Here is a 19,693-nt window from a genome sequence, read left to right on the forward strand (position 1 = left end):
AGGGCAATAGGACATCTGTACGCTACAGCTGCACATAGTGGAGATTGGCAGGAGTAATATGTGAAGGCAGTGCAGAGTTGCATTCTGTATGCAAGTGCTCAGTAAAGTGTTGATATCTTGCTGCTGATGGGTGGTATACAGTGTTGATTGGAGGATGTGTCAAAGTATGTGTCCACTATTGCAGTTGTAACACGCATTGGCAAATACAACAGTTTTGGCTTTTAGGTAGGCGTGGGATCCACATTTTCCAGTATAATGTTACTAGTCGGCCATAAGAATACAGCAATTTGCAAGTGGTGGCAGTTCCTGGCAATATAATGGTGGAGCCTTGAAAATGGATATTTATTACCTGCACAGTAGCCAAAGCTGTTTGCTTTGCTAATGTATGTTTTTAACTTGAATTTGGAGAACGGCACAAATGCAAGAATACACATACTGCTTACAAATCAAGCGGCCGATGCCACACTTGGGTAAGAGAGTCATATTACACCAGGAGCTGGGTTTGCTGCTTTATACGTGTAATTAAGCCATTTCCTTTCAGAAGGCTGCTCAGAATGCAGACAACTATACTTAGAGATCCAAGGGGGATGAGTTATGGGCAGGGAGGGACAGGTGTTCAGTGGGATTGTCTGTATGGACTAGCATGGCCATGGGCAGTTAATTGGTAGATTAATATCCGAACAAAGCCAAAAGCTGTGTTCCTATTCACATCTAATCTCTCCCCTGCACTTCCTATGACAATAGTTGGTTTATAGACAGCATATTCAGTGTCACCTAATATCAAAAACAAAAGAATTCATATTTCCGAGCCATACTGTACTACATTATGTCAGCTCCAGAATGTCTTGCTGCAATGCCTATCACAATGCAAAGGGATTGGAGACCAACACCTGAATATTTGCATGTAACTTGCAACTTCCCAAGTACTTACTGTACCCTTATAGTGTTCAGAGGTAGTTGTACATTTGCATTTTATGAACTTTGAAAACGAAGGGCGCTATTTTTTTCTTCAATCTTTAAGTGGTGCACACACTGCCCCTTTGCTTTGTGATCAGCACGGTGGGGCCTAACAAGGGTTTAAGAGGCCCTTGGATTTAAGAGTGATGGCAGGAGAAGGCAAGCCATGTTTTTAAGCTGTACCTTACATATGAAGACTGTATCATACATATGAGCCATTGACTGTCATTAGATATCATTACTGTATAATTCTAGGCTGTACTTGACATACAGTGGCTGCACATTGACATATAAGGCTTTGCCTTACATATGGTGACCATGACAGGTATATGAAGCACTGTCTTGTATTGTAATATTAGGTATATTGTGGATGCATTTAGAATGTGATGCAGCACTTGGATAACAGTTGCTGTGACATATGTCTATCGCAGACATAGGAGGCTTTATCTGGCATTGGATAAGATTGCTTCAACATCTGACTTGGCAGCCGTGGGTCATTTAATACTGCACTTGGCATATGACAGTATCACCTCGTAATGAGATGCATATTAAAACTCCACCTCTGGTGTGAGGCTATAACTGGCTTTGGACAGCAGTACCCACATATGAGAGACTACACACATAAGATGCCAATAACAGGCCATTTACGGAGGCGCTGGCATCTGAAGGCAATGATGCAGACTTATGCTGCTTATAACGCAGGCACCATTGTCATATTATAATCCCACCAATGGTACATCAATGAATCTCTCTATTTTAAATATGGTTGGTAACTAAAGCCTTTTGTCTACTTTCATAGGTATTAGTTATTTTATCAATGGCCATATTAATTGTATTATTTTGCACCTGAGTTTCAACTTTCTGTGAAGTCATCAGGGTCAAATGCCTTACTGTGCTACTTCCTGTGATGTCATAGAGGGGACTGGATGGCTGATGCCACTTTCTGTGATGTCGTCATTGGGTGAGTGATGTCACTTCTGCTACCCCATGCATGTTGGTGAATTGACGTCCCTGGTTCAGGTTCGTCCGCACTTGAATGGAACCAGGGAGCAGAGAGCTCAGTGGTCAAGCAAGGAAACTCAGGAGGGTATTAACCCTTTAACCCTGCAGCCTGATTCCTGTTGACAACTTGAAGTTAGGGACGAGAAACAAGGAATCCTGGGGTCCGCTTTGGTGATGCTGTACACTGCTGACATCTGAGATAAACCCTTCCCCATGAATAGTACTGTTTTCAATAACCACTATGAAAGAGTGTTGTTAAATATGTGCCCAGAGCAAGAATAATTGGTTGGTGGGATTGATAGGGAAAGATGTAACTATCAACTAAGCTTGTGCTCAATTTACAAAATTTAATACAGAAAGTACAATTGTCACTGGACATGTACTGACTCACTTCGCGTTTGTGTTATTTGTAGATACATTGGATTCAATACCTCCTGAAAGGATCAATTTCCATACATTTGATTTTTTCAAAACATATTTATTAATTAATTATTCAGTGTTTTTTTTTTATATTTCTTCTGTAAACATCGTTCACACACTAATACAAAAATACTGAAATACAAAAGTGCAAAAATGGCAGTCACTGGTTAACATTACATACAAAGCCTAAGTACTAAATAGGTATACCTAAAAATTAAATCTAATGCATTTTCATTGTCAAAAAACACCACACTATACTGTAATCTCATGTAAACCCATTCATCACAAACACTTCCAAACTCATTCAAAAAGACTCATTCATACATATGCGAAAAAGCAATAATAACCATTTGGTTAAAAAAAACCATTGGGCCCAACTTTTGGACCTCGATGTCAGACGTTATTTGTCATCCTCTATGATACATCAATTAACTAATGTACTGTTGGCATATATATTAATCATTCAAATATATTTAATTGCCACATATTTGTATATTGCAACGAAAAAACACATTCATTTTCCTGAATTTTTTTTAAACTGTTGTCGTTTAGACTCGAGTTTAGGGCTAGGCTTGAGAAAACTCTCCTACCAAGGCCCTCATCAGCACAGAAAAACACATTTCTAATTTTAGATCAGATCGGTGTTGGTAGACATGATTATTTCCATTAAGTTCTTTTTTTTTTCTGTGTATTCCTTGTTCCAATCAATGCAAGGATAAATACATACCATAGGAAAAAAGAGAAGAGAAAACACACATACCACTGTGAATCTCTTGAAACCATGATGCATTGCTAATCCTAAACATCAATCCTAAACCAACATTTTGCTTTATGAATGGTACAATATTTAAACAACACCCCACCCTTTTTAATGTAAATGCAAAAGTGTTATGTTGAGGGAGTCTGTATGCCATTGCCATTTCATATTAAAATGTAAAAATATTTTTGTTTTAAAAGACATGGAATGAAAGAGCCATTCCTCCTGTCAGGGAGGCTTGTAAGCTGACCATTGACCCCACACCATCATGGGAAGGGATGAGTTACCACACACAGTCACACAGCATATTGACCCAAGCTAATCCCAGCACCTGTCACGAAGAAACTGGTACAACTGAAAACAAGCAATAGGTGTTGCCCCTTTGTCTCCGGCATCAGTTCATACCAGCTATGCCTACCTAGAATCTTTGAATAGGAGGTACTCCGTATTGAAGCTCTATCTTCAGTGGGTGCTGTCACTTGTCTATATCTCAATACACCGGTTGAACGTCGTTGTTGTTTACAAGAGGCCCGTGGTTCCTTGTTGTGGTAATTTCACATCGGGTTTTCTATCATGTGTGAAAAAAATCTATTATTGTTGTTATCGCATAATCTCTTGCCGGGTGTTTAAAACAGTTCCCCACCCCCTGATCCACCATTGTTACCTGGGCGGTGAATCTCATGCCGCTTGAGCCCTGAGGGAGCTGCGCCAGTACAAAGTCCACACCAAGGAAAACCAAAAGATGGGTCGTTGTTTCATATACATTAGTTTGGACGACGTCCATTACTGTCTGTAAAAAGACAAAGAGAAAAAATGTACTAAATGGATGCCTAACAAAAATGTTAAGCTGACATCCAAAAAACAAAGCTCACTATATGTACAGATACCTCCATGAATGTGGGTCCTGAGTGACCGTTAGGGGAAGCAGCAAGGCCGATTTCTGACTCATGAATGGTTCACTCCCTGCAGTAATATTTTAGAAAAGGTGAGAGTTGCGTTCTTTGCTATTGGGGGGGGATCCGTACAGGGTTTAAACTCCCTTACCCAAACGAATTACAGCCATATAATGATGGCCTCTGGACTCGGGACTCGATCTATTTCTGAACACCCCAGTAGTCATAGGTGCCCAGTTGCAGTTAGCGGAAACAGCAAAGCCAGTTGCTGTCTCCCAAACTGTTTTCTGCTTGCAAGCAACCCATTGAGGCCAGGAGAATGACGTTCTCCACTGCCGTGCGAAGGTCCTAAAGATCATTGGACCCATCGTCCCTGTAGGCAAGTCTTTACAGTAAGTGTAACACAGTGTTGGCTTCTGAGGGCAACAAAGCTGGGTGCTGAACTCAGAAGTCGAGAGCTGCCAAGGAAAGAGTTCAGGTTTTTTAATTCCCTCTTTGTCTCCTCACAAATCGATTCCAGGCAGCTCAACTCTACACTTAACAACCATGACTGGCTTTAACCCGTATTCAAATTCCTTAAATTGGACAAAATAGCTGCTCTGCCAACCCCTTTGCATGCAGTCTTTGTGCTCACCTTTTTATGCTGGGTATCAGTGCTTCCTCAGTTCCTCGAATGGCTGCTCCCCCATTATATTTCTGCTGACACATGAAAGTGAGAGGCCCCCAAAAATGCAGTTAATTCTCCCAATAAAGTCAATCAGGATATTTCCCTGGAGGGAATGAGATCAAGACCAAGTGCTGGTTATATCAAAAGGCTTTATCTAAAATAGGGCAAGCAGAATCTACTCTGCTCACGCCGAGAGCGCTTTGCAGAAAACATGTTACAAATTACTTTTATACAGCTTCATCGTCATCAGACAGAGGGAAGGCATAAGGGGCACATGAACAGTTGGGATTGGTCACTAGGGGTGAACACCTATACGTGTCAAAGGGTCGGAGGGCTGCGGTTGGCTCAGAAGCACATGGTGTTGTGATGATATTTCTCGGGTCAATCGGTCAGCTGGGCTCATAAAATTGGTATGTGAGATCGGCAACAGTTGTGATGTTTCTTATTAAATAACCATTTGACATTTGTCTTTGTGGCCACACATTCCCATTCATTCAATACCATAATCTGCTTTGTCGAGTGTGCTGAGACCTGTAAGCTTAGACACTAAAGAAAAGACGTTTCTAAAATACAGGTTAATTTATCATTGGGCATAGGTCAAAATACAGCTATTAAATGCGATGTTTGAGCCATCGATAGGCAGGCTTAACTGTGTGTTGATACAATACAAGATATATTGGCTCAAGAGGTGAGACTCTTCAGGTCATTGTGTAGTTTGGAATGTCCACCTGATAAAAGGGGACTCTAAATCTAAGGTCTGGATTACACATTAAAAACTAGGTCACAAAGAGGCACATATCACCATGGTCATACGTCTTATTGTGGGGGTTTAAAGACTGGTTGTTTAAACATCATTAAATCTCTGCTGCTCTGCTTTGGCACTATGAAGGGTGGAGGGGAATTGAAACACCTTTGCGGTGTAGTTCTGCATTGCACGAAGAAACAGAGCATTCAGGAGTAGGTTTAATTTAAGGGCTTTCGTGGCCTATTACATTCTGGTTATATTCTTCTACATTATGTTATCTTCCCTACCTGACTGAGTATTCTCATTACTACATGATTTATAATGAAAATATGCACATACTTAGATTATTATCCATAAAAGAGTTCATGATTCAGGTTCTGCACATGCGGCCTTAACACATATTGTCATGATGCATGTATTTTCATTGAACTTAAAAACGAGGTAGGTTTGTGCTGGAATGTACAGTGTTATGTTTTGTTATGCATTTTGTTATTGCAATCCATTTCTATTAAACAACTTCATACTACACGTTAATACACATCAAACTTTTATAACTGAATTCTAACGTTAGGACTTTTGATTACACATATATTATACAGTGCACTAATATGCTTATTATTCTAATAAAATCCTAGCATTGTTCTGCATGAAATGAGCAGCTTACTCAGATCGCATGCAGCAAAGCACTTTGGTTTTGTTCTATTAAGGCACGAACAATCAAACATACTTGATGGTCGCTTCTAGCTGTTTGACCATGTTTTAGAGAATATGGGGATGTATTCTTTATGGCCAGGGCCTGTTGGGTGTGGGGCAGGTTTATAGAGATGAACGACTTCTGTTTCTGGCCACTGTGCTGGGCCGTGTCAGGGTAAATGAAGTAAGATGGAAGAAAGAAGATACAGTGCAAAGTTAGTTGCAGTCACGCAGCTAGTATCTCATGAGAACCGGACAACTGCAGAGATGGCAAAGGGGAGGAAGTGGGGGGAGTAGCTTGCTCACTGCGTGCGCCTGGGGAGAGCTGCAGGCCTGCGTTCTAATTTCACAACTGGCCTGCCATTATAAAATAAAAAAATGGAGTCGGTAACCCACAAAATGGAGTCTCGTTCAACTCTGGTCTTATGCTGTCTTAAGGGGGTCACAGTTCCTAGGGGTATTCCCGCATGTGAGCTCGAGGGGCGGGGCACTGAACCCAAAGCAGCCACCACTGGGCCTACCCAGGAAGTGTACAAATGAAGGGGGGTTCCAAGACCCTCTCCTCCCACACATTCCCCCCTTTTGTTACTTAAGTAACCAATATTGTTACTGCCCCAACCTCTTACGGTCTTCTTCCTCAGCCACTTCTTCATCCCATGCAGGTGTTCCTTTTATTGGCATCCATACTCTGCATGCCACCCTGAGGCTTTCCCCCTCCTAGAATACTCATCTGGAGTGCAGGTCATATAAATACATCCTCCCTCACCCTCCAGGTCCACCCATACTTCATTGTACCATTGTAACTCTCTGGGCTCCTTCATGGTTGTGTGATATAAATTATCCACTCTATGCCCTGTATTGTATATAGCAGTCATTCTGTATTTGGGCTCTGAGCTATCTCCTGTTTGCACTTCTGCTTCGTGTTTTATTTGCGCCACCCCATCTGCACAGCCCATTGTTACCATCATCAGCACACCATTAGGAACTGCATTGGCACAGCATCTGAGTCCGAAAAGGCAAACACAAAAAATGAGGAGCAAAAAGACGATGAGTGGTATGAGGAGTTTCACTGTCATTCCAAGCCAAGATGGAACACAGGAAAAAAGCTTGTCGAACCAGGTGCTGGGCTGGGCTCCTCCTTCGCCTTTCATACGTTCTCCGAGGTCGTGCACTGCTGCTATGACATTGGAAAAGGAGCCGTTGTCCATGTCTGCAGAAGGTACGAAAGTACAACTTGTGCTCCCGATTTTTTGGCAAACACCTCCATCCATTGCTGTTAACAGATCTAGCACATACCTGTTCTGCATAGTCATTAGTCGCAGTGCTCTAAGTTCCACTTTAAGGACATTGAATCCTTCTTCAGTGTCGTTGGCCAGTTGGATGAGTTCCCACCTCGTTATCTGAAGCCATTTTGCATTCGCTCTTGCCTGGATGCTGGAACGAGGGACGCGAAAAATGTCTCGACAGAGCTGAATAACCAGAATCGATCGGGGATCTGCGCCAGGAGTTCTAATGATCTGGCTGAGATATAGTTTGATGATCGTTTCTTCCTCTGCATTGTGCTCTGTAAACTTTCGTCAGCTATGGCATACACTTGGGTGCCTTCTCCTTGGATGTGGATTTCTGGATTCACCATTAGTGCGGAATGCAGCATTGCCAGAGGGTCCTCCATGATTGCGGGAGGTGCAGGTATGCCAGGTTGCCGCAAACCCAGTATGTATCCATCATTGCAGCCGTTCCTTTCTTCATGTCAGGTATTATGAGAGTTTTGTTGCAATTTTTGTTTTTCCCCATGTTCTTTTTACCTTCCCCACAGAAGCAGAGTTTGTAAGAAATGTCTTTTTGTAGTTTGAAGGGTTTTTCGAAGGCAGTAACCGAAGTAAGTTTCATTATATGTTCAGTCCATATGTGAGCGTATGTTCTCTGTACCCATGAACGTTTTTCTTCAGACAGCCCTCGCAGTGCTTCTGCCTTGAACAATATTTCTTTGTTCTGCCACTTATTGTCCGAGTGCAACGTCCCCTTTATCACCAAAAAAGGCTCCATTACACAAATTACTCCTTGCGGCCGGGAGTAACATGTCAGCTCGTTTTGTAACAGCTCAAATGAAACCGTGTGTGCTTGAACAGTATTTTTGATTCGACACAGCGCGAGATGTAGGTGACACTGTGCCTCTGCAAATGGAATTTCTTGTGGCAGCAATACCTTAGGGGTGCCCGAGGCATGGGGTATAAGCGAGAAAATGTAACAACTTTTGTTTGTTGTCTGCTTTGCCATGTTTCTTATGTCAGCATACCATTTGTTTGTTTGGTGTGGGTGCTGAGGATCATCGACTGTATCTAGGCCGAATTTATAATGCTCTTCCCATTTTTCTCGTTGCGTTCTGCTCTTCTTCTTCCTGTGTCCACCCCCTCATTCCCCTGGGCCTCCTTGTCATTCTCTTTTCCCTCCTGCTCTGTGTATAAGTTGTAGTAGCTAATGGCCATGTGTTTGTTGTCACTGTTCTCTTCTCTTGTGGTTATGTTACCTGATGATGTAGTTTCTGAGACTGGCATTGTGGTTGGGTATGGGTGATTTTGTACTCACATGAGTTCTGAAGGTGTTCTGTCATTCATTGTATAAACATTAAAGTCAGATTCATTCACATATTGGGGCTTTTGAGTGGCCTACATCGTTGTACCATTTTTGATATTGTATTCGTTCCTGTGACTCCAGCGGGCCCATATTAGCTTAACGCCATCCCAAATTAAATACATTCCTTTTTTAATTGTTTTTATGGCCACACCCCCCTGTCTCACATCAATTGAAATAAAAGCTATTGCCCAATACAGTATCAGGCCAAATAATGTTGAAAAGAATACCACTGCACACACAAATAACACACACTCATATGAATAACTAGGATAAACATTTCTTCTTCTTCTAATCCTATCTACGCTATCAATGGTTGCCGCTGGGGCCTCTTCCATGCCCATTGTAGCTCCTGATAAAAGAGATATAAGCATATGTTAAGCATGCATGTTAAGCTTTCATTATTTACACTATCTACTTGAAAAACACTTCAATTTTTATCCACATTTATGTACAGATATTTTGCATTTCAACAGAAGTTTTTCATTTTTACCTATCACACTTATTATCATTACTCATTGAGGTTATGCATTTTTCTTAAATGCTCTTTTTTACTTGTTTACCCTTATTCTGTTCCTGTAATCTATTTCTGTACTCCTGCTTTTTCACTTTCTATGTTTGCACACTCTGCTCATTTCTGCCATCTTCATAGTCTGTACATTCTGTATTTCCATGAGCCTTGCGAATAATCTGTTAAGTGCACCCAATACCTTAAGCCCTGCACCTTGACTGCCATGGCATGCAGTATATTACCTTGTATAGACCATGGAACCTTGGTCTGTTCCATCTTCGCACAAAACTTCTCACGTATACCATGTCACCCGTCATCAACTGGCAGTCTGAGCTATCTGTGGCTTGAGTGGTTGTGTCTGTGTAAATGGTGGTGCTATTTGTTTTGTTATGGCTCGTGCTGCTCTTGTAAGATTTCTCAGATACTCATGGAACTCTTCTCCTAGTACTGTGGCACTCTGATGTGCATCTGACTGTCTGTGCAGGGGTGAGTGGGCTATGTGCATCCTCCTACCTGTCACAATCCCATGGAGTGACAGGTGGTGGTCCTTACTGGGCTGATTCCTCATCTCAAAAAGTGCTAAGGGTAAACAATATACCAGGTTTTTTTGAGTGTATGACACAGTTTTGACAATCTGCTCTTGAGCAATCCGTACATTTTTTCAACAATTCTGTTTGATTGCGGATGATAAATCGTACATATCTTGTGAGTTATACCTAGCATTGCAGTTATACGCTTGAACATGTCATTCACAAAGTGCGCCCCTTTGTCGGAACGTATGACATTACAAATGCCCCAGCGGGGAAATACTTTCCTGACCAAGAATTTGGCGGCACACAGTGCGTCTGGATGAGCGCAGGGGCCTGCTTCCACGCACCGAGAAAAGGGGCATACCATGACAATCAAATATCGAGCTCCATTACATCGCTCTCCCATGTCTGCATAGTCTACATGCAGCTCTGTGAATGGGCCTTCAGGTTTAGGCAATGTCATGCCAGAGTTGTATGTTTGGGATGTGATACATTCTATTATTAGCTTCGTGACTTGCGCCTGTAGTCCTGGGGCGAACCAATCTTCCTCTATGTCTGCCATAATGTGTTGCTTTGCATTGTGGGCTGGAAAGTGCAGTTGCTGGAATGCTACCTCCAGTAATTTTGCAGGCATCACTACCTTGCCGGTGTTATTCTGTCTCCCTAAAAGGTTGGTGGATGACTTGCTACACCCTCTTTTCACCCATGTCTCCTTTTCCTCAATGGGTGCATCTTGCTGAAGTTCAATAATTTGAGAGATTGGCAATGAGTTGAATCCTTCTGGCTGCTCTTCTTCTACTACGGTCACGGATGGCACTCTGTCAAGAGTGACACAGGGCACCCAGGTAGGGTTTGGGTAGTTGTGCTTATGTAAGGTGGACAGATAAGTACACACCTAGCGGGAAGTTCAAACAGAACAAAGAGTAGGCAAGTGTAGCAGGAAAATAAAAAGTACAAACAAGCTGTATTTCCTCTTGGGCTGTATGCAGAAATGGGAAAGAGTGTTCCACGGACCTTAGGAAACTCCAGCCTTCTGCACAGATTGCTATAACAGAGGCCCACGCTGTATGCTCATGGCTAGGAACAACAGCTGTGGGTGTCTATAACACTGAAACGCAACAAGGGAAGGGGCAGAGGTTGCCTGCCGGAAACCAACAGTCAAGCTCTGTTCAAAGGGATCTACATACAATACAAGAGAAGACAAGAACAGAAATATCCAGGGAAAAGGAAGTCGATGAGCAAACTAGCAGAAGGAAATGAAGGAAAAGCAGTATAACTGAAATGGACAGGGATCAAGAACAGAGGGTTGAAAAAAAGGAGGAAAGCAAGGGAGCAACAGCCAGGAAACAGGGGGGCTGCAATAACCAATGGCACAAGGTGCAGGTAAACTGGTGTAGACTGGAGAGGACTGTAATAGGCTGCAAGGCAGAGAGCCCAGAGGAGCAGGACAACAAGGAGCAAGCCAGCCCAAAGGAGCAGGGCTGTTGGCAAGGAGCCCAAAGGAGAAGGGCTGAAGGCAGAGGAGTGTAGCAAGGCAGGGGATCCAGAGGACAAGGGCTGTAAGCAGCGGATTGAAGCAGACTGCAAGGCAGGGAGCCCAAAAGGTTAGGGCTGTAGGCAGCAGGGTGTAGCAGGCTGCAAGGCAGGAAGCCCAGAAGAGCAGGGCTGTGAGGCAGGGAGCCGAAATGCTAGGGCTTTAGGCAGAGAGCCCAAAAGGCTAGAGGTGCAGGCAGCAGGGTGTTGCAGGCTGCAAGGCAGAGAGCCCAGAGGAACAGGACAACAAGGAGCGAGCCCAAAAGAGCAGGGCTGCACGGCAGGGAGCCCAGAGGATAAGGGCTGTTGGCAAGGAGCCCAAAGGACAAGGGCTGAAGGCAGAGGAGTGTAGCAAGCTGCAAGGCAGGGGTTCCAGAGGACAAGGGCAGTAGGTAGAAGGCAGCAGAGCGTGATCGGCTGCAATGCAGAGAGCCCGTAAGGGCACTGGATCAAAAGCAGGAGAAAGCAGGAACAGCATACAAAATTCGTAGCTCAAAGCGAAAAGGTGCTCGACGGACTCTTAATGCAAGAGACTGAGCTCCTGCAGGCAGCAGCTTAAATATCGCCCTGCCTGTACTGAGGCAGGCTAATTGGCCGCACCTGGATCAGCACACCTGAATACAATCTGCCTCCTTCCTCTCTGGTCCTGAGATGTGGAAGCAGCGCTGATCCCTAGGGCTTCTGAGGATTGTGGTTCCGATGATGACGAATTGGAATGGCCAGCAATAGATAGTTGTAGCAAAGTGCATTGTGGTACGTGTAGTTAGTTGAGTAAAATAAAAAAGCACCAAAGTCACGCAAATGGGAAATAAGGTCCGAAATGTGAATAGGAGTTGTTCCAAGAGTATTCTGTAGGAAAATGAATAACAATTAGTCCATGATGGTCGCCAATGCGTGCGCCCATGGCACAGGCATGACATCTACCTTCTGTAGTGTGTACTCACCTGTTGAGCTTTTTGGTAAATAGTAGGCCTCCTTCGCGGCAGCATCTGCTGCCGCATTTCCCAATGAGATGATGTCATCACCTCGTGTGTTGGCCTGACATTTCACGACTGCTACAAGTGTAGGCTCTTTCAGTGCGTCACTTAATTTCCCTAGTAGTGTTGCATGCTAAACTGGGGACCCGTCTGCGCTTTGGAATACTCTCCTACCCCATCTTGCTAACCCTCCATGCACTGTTGTTGCCATGTAAGCAGAGTCTGTGTAAATGGTGACTGTGCACCCTTTTGCTGTGTGCAATGCTTCTATGAGCGCTACTAGTTCTCCTGCTTGGGCTGAGAAGTGTGGTGGTAACCTTTTTTGTACAATCACTTCAAATTCCCCATCCTCCACCTGAACTACTGCTGCTCCTACGTGTTTTTCTCCTGTTTTACAATCTTTGGAGGCAGACCCATCAACGAAGTACATTTCTCCTTCTGGCAGTGCATTTTCGTGTGCTGTAGGTGTGTCACCATCATCACTTGTGTATGTGGCAGAGTCATGCTGCTGCATGTCTTCTACTGTGCATGCTTCTGTGAGAAATGTGGCAAGGTTTACACTTTTGCACCGCATGACATGAATGTTCGCCCTGGATATAATCAACTCATATGCTGTCGCCCTTTGGGTAGGTAGTGTGCGTTTTGATCTTTCCAAGATGGCAAAAAGGGAGTGTTCTGCATATAACGTGACAGAGGATCCCATCACGATTGTAGAACTCTTTTCGATTGCGAACGCGTCGGCTGTGAGAGCCTGTTCGCAAGCAAAATGTCCTTTCATTACCGCATCTAGTGTTCCACTGTAGAATGCCAGGGGCTTGTGACCAAGGGATGTTTTCTGTGTCAGTACAGCTGTCATAAGTGTGCCATTGCAGTGTGAGAACAAATTTGCGCTCATAGTTGGGGGTTGCTAGAACTGGGGCAGTGGATATCAATTCTTTGAGTGTGTCAAACGCTGTGCGCATTTCTTATGCCCACTGTAATCTAGTGTTTTCTCGCAACGCTTCCTTGAGTGCCTGTAATAGGGGTTTTATGTATGCTGTATAATCTAGTATCCAGGTTCAGCAGTAATTACACATGCCAAGGAACTTCTGCATCTCTTTTACTGTGTTAGGCTCTTTTACTGCTTTTATCGCTGTTGCCCTGTCGGGTATTATCCTCTTACCATCTTTGGATATCAGCTGACCCAAGTGTAGCACTTCTGTCAAGCAATATTGCAATTTCTGTCAGTCCACCTTGTACACTTCTTGTACACTTTCTGTGCCAAATGTGTTAACAGGGTGATGGAATCCTCCCTGCACTCCTTTTCATCTTTACCGCAGACCAACAAATCGTCCACGCACTGAATTATTGGATTTGTGGTGTGTATGCTTTCAAGATCTGTGTGCAGTATTCTGTTAAAAATACTGTGACTTTCGCAGTACCCTTGGGGCAATCTGCAGTGCTCATATCTTTTCCCCCCTAGTGTGAATGCTGTTAGGTACCAGGAACCTGGGTCAAGTGGGATTGAAAAGAATACATTTTTCAGATCCACCACCGTGAAATGGGTGGCTTGTGTTGGGATGCAGCATAATATTGATGCAGGATTTGGGACAAGAGGGAACTCCTTCTGTACTTAGTCATTGAGGGGGCATAGGTCCTGGATCATCCTCCATGCCCCTCCCTTCGCTTTCTTGATCAGGTAAATGCAAGTGTTGCAGGGTGAATTGGATGGCACTATTATTCCCTGTATCATCAATGCATATATTGTGTCTTCTATTCCCTCTTTTGCTTCCCTAGATAGGGGTGTTGTTTTAACCGGGTTAAAATGGCTCCGGCTTGAGCTTTATTTTTACATGTGTCACTTCATGCAGCAGCCCTAATTTTATTTTGTGGGCCTGTGGTCCATAACTGCTGTGGTACTTGGGACACGTCTTCCTCAAAGTATGCTGGTGGTGCTTTAATGATCGCTACGAGGGGTAATGGCACCTCTCTTTTTTGAATCATTACATCACAGGGAATTGCAATCTCCATCACTATTTCCCTATCATTGTATGTGTCACTAAAAATGTCTTCGTCTGTCAAATCCACAGGGCCGTATTGGCGTTGATGCACAGCACTGTTCTCCACTGGCATCCCTGCATGTCCATTGCAATTACTGCTATTCTTTGTGACGACACCTGTACTGCATGTATATCTAAGGACACTATTGATCCAGGCACTATGTCTGTTATTGGGCAGAAAATTAATTCTGAAGGCCCTCTCCATTTTTCACTTTTCAATTCTGCCACCACTCTCGCAAGTATTCTCAACTCTTGTATGAACATACCTGGAATTACAGGTATGCCACGTGTTTGCGGTAAGTTTGCTTGAGTGTGTATTGCTAACATGGCGCAAATCGCACATATGCCTGGTGTAGAGCACACTAGTCCTCTGTCAGTGAAGGATATGGTCATGTTGAGTTTGCTGAGAAGGTCCTTCCCAGAAAATTAATGAGCGACTCTTCATAGTACAGCAGGGGTGCCTATACAGTTTTCCCCCCACTGTTATGTCTAGCTCTTCAGTGTATGGAACCTCGACCACCGCCCCAGAGAATCGTTGCGTTTCCAAAGTCTGATTAGAAAGCAGGAATCTGCCTTCCTTGAGGCATGATTTTTCTGCTCCCGAATCCACCATAAAAACAAATTGTTTGTTTCCTATCGCCACCCCCACCAGTGGTTCCTCTGCTGCGTTAAGGGTTGTCTACAGTACTGGACACGCAGTGTTCCTGTGGGCTGTCATATGCAGAATGCCATGGGAGTTCATCAGTATCAAAAACATTTCCTGTCACCATTGCTGTCCCTCTAGACGGTATGGGTGCTCTATTTGTAGTGGTAGCGTAAGTGCTGCCACGAGTGGGGGCAGTATGTTCATGAAACTGGGGGTGTTGAGATGTGTTTTGTGGGGGCATCTGGCACTCATTCATGTACCTAGGGTCAGGGTGGCTCCCCCTCCTATTTCCACCCATCGGTAACCCATAGGGGCTCCCTGGGTGGGTGTCCATTCTGTTGTTCAGTTGGGTACAAATTAGTGGGCCGGTTCTGACATTCTCTCATAAAATGCCCCCACCTCCCACAATTCCAACAGTGTCCTTGCCCTCCTCCTCGGGGCCCTCCGTACCCTGCACCCCCTCCTCTTGGCCCCCTGACTCCTCCTCTATTGTCCTGGCCGCCTCTCAACGGCCTCTGCGGTCCCTCGTACTGATTTTCCCCTGACCATGAGTCCTGGCTGTTACCTGTCCAGTTTGCTGCCATTTGCACCGGTATTCCCATCTGTTCATCGTCCTCCTCCCGCTCCCTTCCTGCCGTGCTGGTTGCTGCTACTGCACTAACCTTCAATAGTTTGCTTTGTACTAATTTAGCCTCATCCGCCAACCGCTGCTAAGCCATCTCCTTTTCTTTCTCTTAGATCATTTTACAGTGGTGCACTATTATGCTTTGAATTTCAGGCCATACCTTGGTTTCTATCCCAGCTATTTTATCAAGGGCCTTCTGTACTTCCTTTGGGAGCCCCCTTTTTATAATGAAATAAAATAGCGAAGTTGATTGGTCCCAGGCCGTGCCCGTTTCTGCTGTCCACATGTCCTGCACCCGAAGAATGAAAGACATTGCATCTTCCTCATCTCCCATTGTACACTGCATTACTGACTGTAAATCTGGTGTGTCTGGAAATGTTTCTCTCAGGGCATCCCACACTCGTGCTCGTACTGTGTTGAATGAGGCCCCATCACATGATCACAATCTAATGTTATTCCGGGAAACATCACCTTCCAGCAGGCTTTTAACATCCCCCACTCCCAAGGGCACTCCTGCGTGTGTTTCTCAAAAGCGTATATCCACTTGCTGGCGCCTCCGGACAGTGGGGGTAACTGTTTGAGCAAGTTGGCCTTGTCCATTTGGGCCCATGGTATGTAATTTGGCCTACCCGCCCCGCTGTGTATTAGTGGCAGCTGTAGATTTGTCCCCCCTTTACTGGTACTCACCTTTTTCCCTTTCTTTCCTATTACTGCCATGCATCCTGCTCAGTTCCTTAACCTCCCTCTCCACTCTTCCATGGGGAACAATCCCTCCCCAAATGAAGCCCCACCAGTCGCAGCTCCTAGTCTCCTTTCTTCTTCTTCTTGTTCCTCTATGTCACACCAATATTCTTCCTCCCTGTCTGATGCCATCCCTCTTCTAGCTCGCGTTCACTACCAGCTGTGTTTATTTCTATGATTCGCGTGGGAGTGTCATTTATTTGAAATAGTATCTCTCCCTTTTTCAGTCCTTCTTCCCCCGCCCCTTCACTCGGTTGGGGTGTTGCATCACGTTCTACCCTGGGGGTAAGTGACCTCCTTGTACTCACATGGCCCTTAGGCGGGACAGCTCAGTTCGAGCCATCGTTAGTTGCGAATCTAGATCTTGTATAATTTTCTCAATATCGATCGTGGGGCTACTCACCTGTCCTGTTATTCCTTGGCTTTCATACAGGGGTGTTGCTGTGGCAGATGGCTTAGGTATGGAGGGTAATGTGGATTGTGCTACATATACAGGGTCACTATATCCTTCTGCGGGCACTGGTTTGGTCAATAAGGGATATACACGTGTGACCTCTATCTTATTCTCATTCTGTGTAATTGGCCCTTCACTGCCAGTTGTTGTCAGGGGAGATGCATTATACTCGCTACTTTTACCCGGGGGGACTTCCTCAAACAGCCGCCACAGGTCTAATATTTCCTTCCTGTTCTGCAACTGTTTCCCTTTATATTTAATGAACAGACAGGTAGCAACCATATCTAGCACAGCCTTATCGAAGGACCCTCCCTGTGGCCGAACTTGGGACAATCCTTCTACCTTCAACTCTGTGACCCATTGGTCATGGTATTTGTTGATTTTCTCTGTGTATCCTGGCAGAGTTTTACAGATGTGGGCTAGGGGCGTCTCTGCGCGCATTGTACCTAGCTTAAAGCGTTACTCAACTATCACTCTTTTTCTATACTCTGACACTTCTCGTATGGCCAACTCAGTATGTTATGCAACCCTTCTTAAAAGGAACAAACTGTTTACTCGCTTTTCAACAATTATAAACCATGTCAATTTGAATAAACTTTTCTTCAACACAATTTTAAATCATTTCATTGACGTTCATCAACAAGAAACAATGCTTCCACAAAAAAACTGACATTTTAACACATACGAATAACATAGACAACATATATTTTACCTCACCTTCCCTAGTATCCCTTTCGTACCCTCCTTGATGTATTTCCTGTTCTACAATCCCTTTACCCTATCTATATGCACCTGAGAGGGAGAAAGATAGATAAGAAAAAGTAGGAAAAAGTGTTTCTAAATACTACTCTGGGTCTTCCTTCGAGACCCCTACATTATTTTCTTTTACCTCAGTTTTCCCATATCCATACATCCTGTACTAGTCGAGATAGCACTATGCAGTGCTGCCTTCGACCCCCGAATGGAGATAGGATCCCTTTAACCTCTTTTCACCTTGTTCTCTGTCCTCGTACTAATGGCCATATGCAATAGAAGGAGAGTAGAATAGAATATAGAAGAGACCCGGACCCCCAGGGTTCCCCCCTGTACTACAAGTCTCTACACCTGTTCAACCCTACTTGTGCTGTATTTCCCAAAACCTTCTAATCTGACTCCCACCCTCCTTTTAATATCACCCGCACTTGATACTCACATGTCCGTCTTAATCCGAGACCCTCTGGACACGATCGGTCGGTGCACCTCCCCTCACTCAAAGACCTCCGGCGAGTGGTATGGTGGGTTTTGTAAAGGGGGATCCATACCCTTTCACCCTATTACGTGCGCACTTCTAGGTGCACCGATTGCCGTTGGCAAGTAGCTCTTGAGGGAGCGTGCTTCGATCATGACAGGGGGACGCCTCGTGCCAGAAGAACGAAAAGAACGCTATGACATCGGGGTCACCAATGAAAGTGAGAGGCCCCCAAAAATGCAGTTAATTCTCCCAATAAAGTCAATCAGGACACCTCCCTGGAGGGAATGAGACCAAGACCAAGTGCTGGTTATATCAAAAGGCTTAATCTAAAATAGGGCAAGCAGAATCTACTCTGCTCATGCCGAGAGCGCTCTGCAGAAAACATGTTACAAATTATTTTTATACAGCTTCATCGACATCAAAAAGAGGGAATGCCTAAGGGACACATGAATAGTTGGGATTGGTCACTAGGGGTGAACACATATAGGTGCTATAGGGTCGGAGGGCTGCGGTTGGCTCAGAAGCACCTGGTGTTGTGATGATACTTCTCGGGTCAATCGGTCAGCTGGGCTTGGTATGCGAGATCGGCAACTGTTGTGATGTTTCTTATTAAAAAACCATTTTACATTTGCCCCTGTGGCCACACATTCCCATTCATCCAATACCATAATCTGCTTTGTCTAGTGTGCTGAGACCTGTAAGCTTAGACACTAAAGAAAAGACGTTTTTATCATTGGGCATAGGTCAAAATACAGCTATTAAATGCAGTGTTTGATCCATCGATAAGCAGGCTTAACTGTGTGTTGATACAATACAAGATATATTGGCTAAAGAGGTGAGACTCTTGAGGTCATTGTGTAGTCTGGAATGTCCATCTCATAAACAACAAAGGGGACTCTAAATCTAAGGTCTGGATTACACATTAAAGACTAGGTCACAAAGAGGTACATGTCACCATGGTCATAAGTCTTATTGTGGGGGTTTAAAGACCGGTTGTTTAAACATCATTACATCTCTGCTGCTCTGCTTTGGCACTATGTAGGGTGGAGGAGAATTGAAACACCTTTGCGGTGTAGTTCTACATGGCACGAGGAAACAGGGCCTTCAGGAGTAGGTTTAATATAAGGGCTTTTTACACGTGGCCTATTACATTCTGGTTATATTCTTCTGAAGTATGTTATCTTCCCTACCTGACTGAGTATTCTCATTGCTACACGAAATATAATGAAAAAATGCACATATTTAGATTATTATCCATAAAAGAATTCATGGTTCAGCTTCTGCACATGCGGCCTTAAAACATATTGTCATGATGCGAACATACTGGTCAGGACGATTAGCTGCTCTATTGGTTTTACACAATATCATGCATGTATTTACAGTGAACTTAAAAATGAGGTAGCTTTGTGCTGGCATGTACAGTGTTATGTTCTGTTATGCATTTTGTTATTGCAATCCATTTCTATTAAACAACATCATACTGCAAGTTAATACACATCACACTTTTATAACTGAATTCTAACATTAGGACTTTTGATTACACATATATTATACAGTGCACTAATATGCTTATTTTTTCTTCCATTAAGCACAAACAATCAAACATACTTGAGAGTCACTTCTAGCTGTTTGACCATGTTT

Source organism: Ambystoma mexicanum, chromosome 6q (assembly GCF_040938575.1).
Source record: "Ambystoma mexicanum isolate Mex_15411 chromosome 6q, UKY_AmexF1_1, whole genome shotgun sequence".
Taxonomy (NCBI): Eukaryota; Metazoa; Chordata; class Amphibia; order Caudata; family Ambystomatidae; genus Ambystoma; species Ambystoma mexicanum.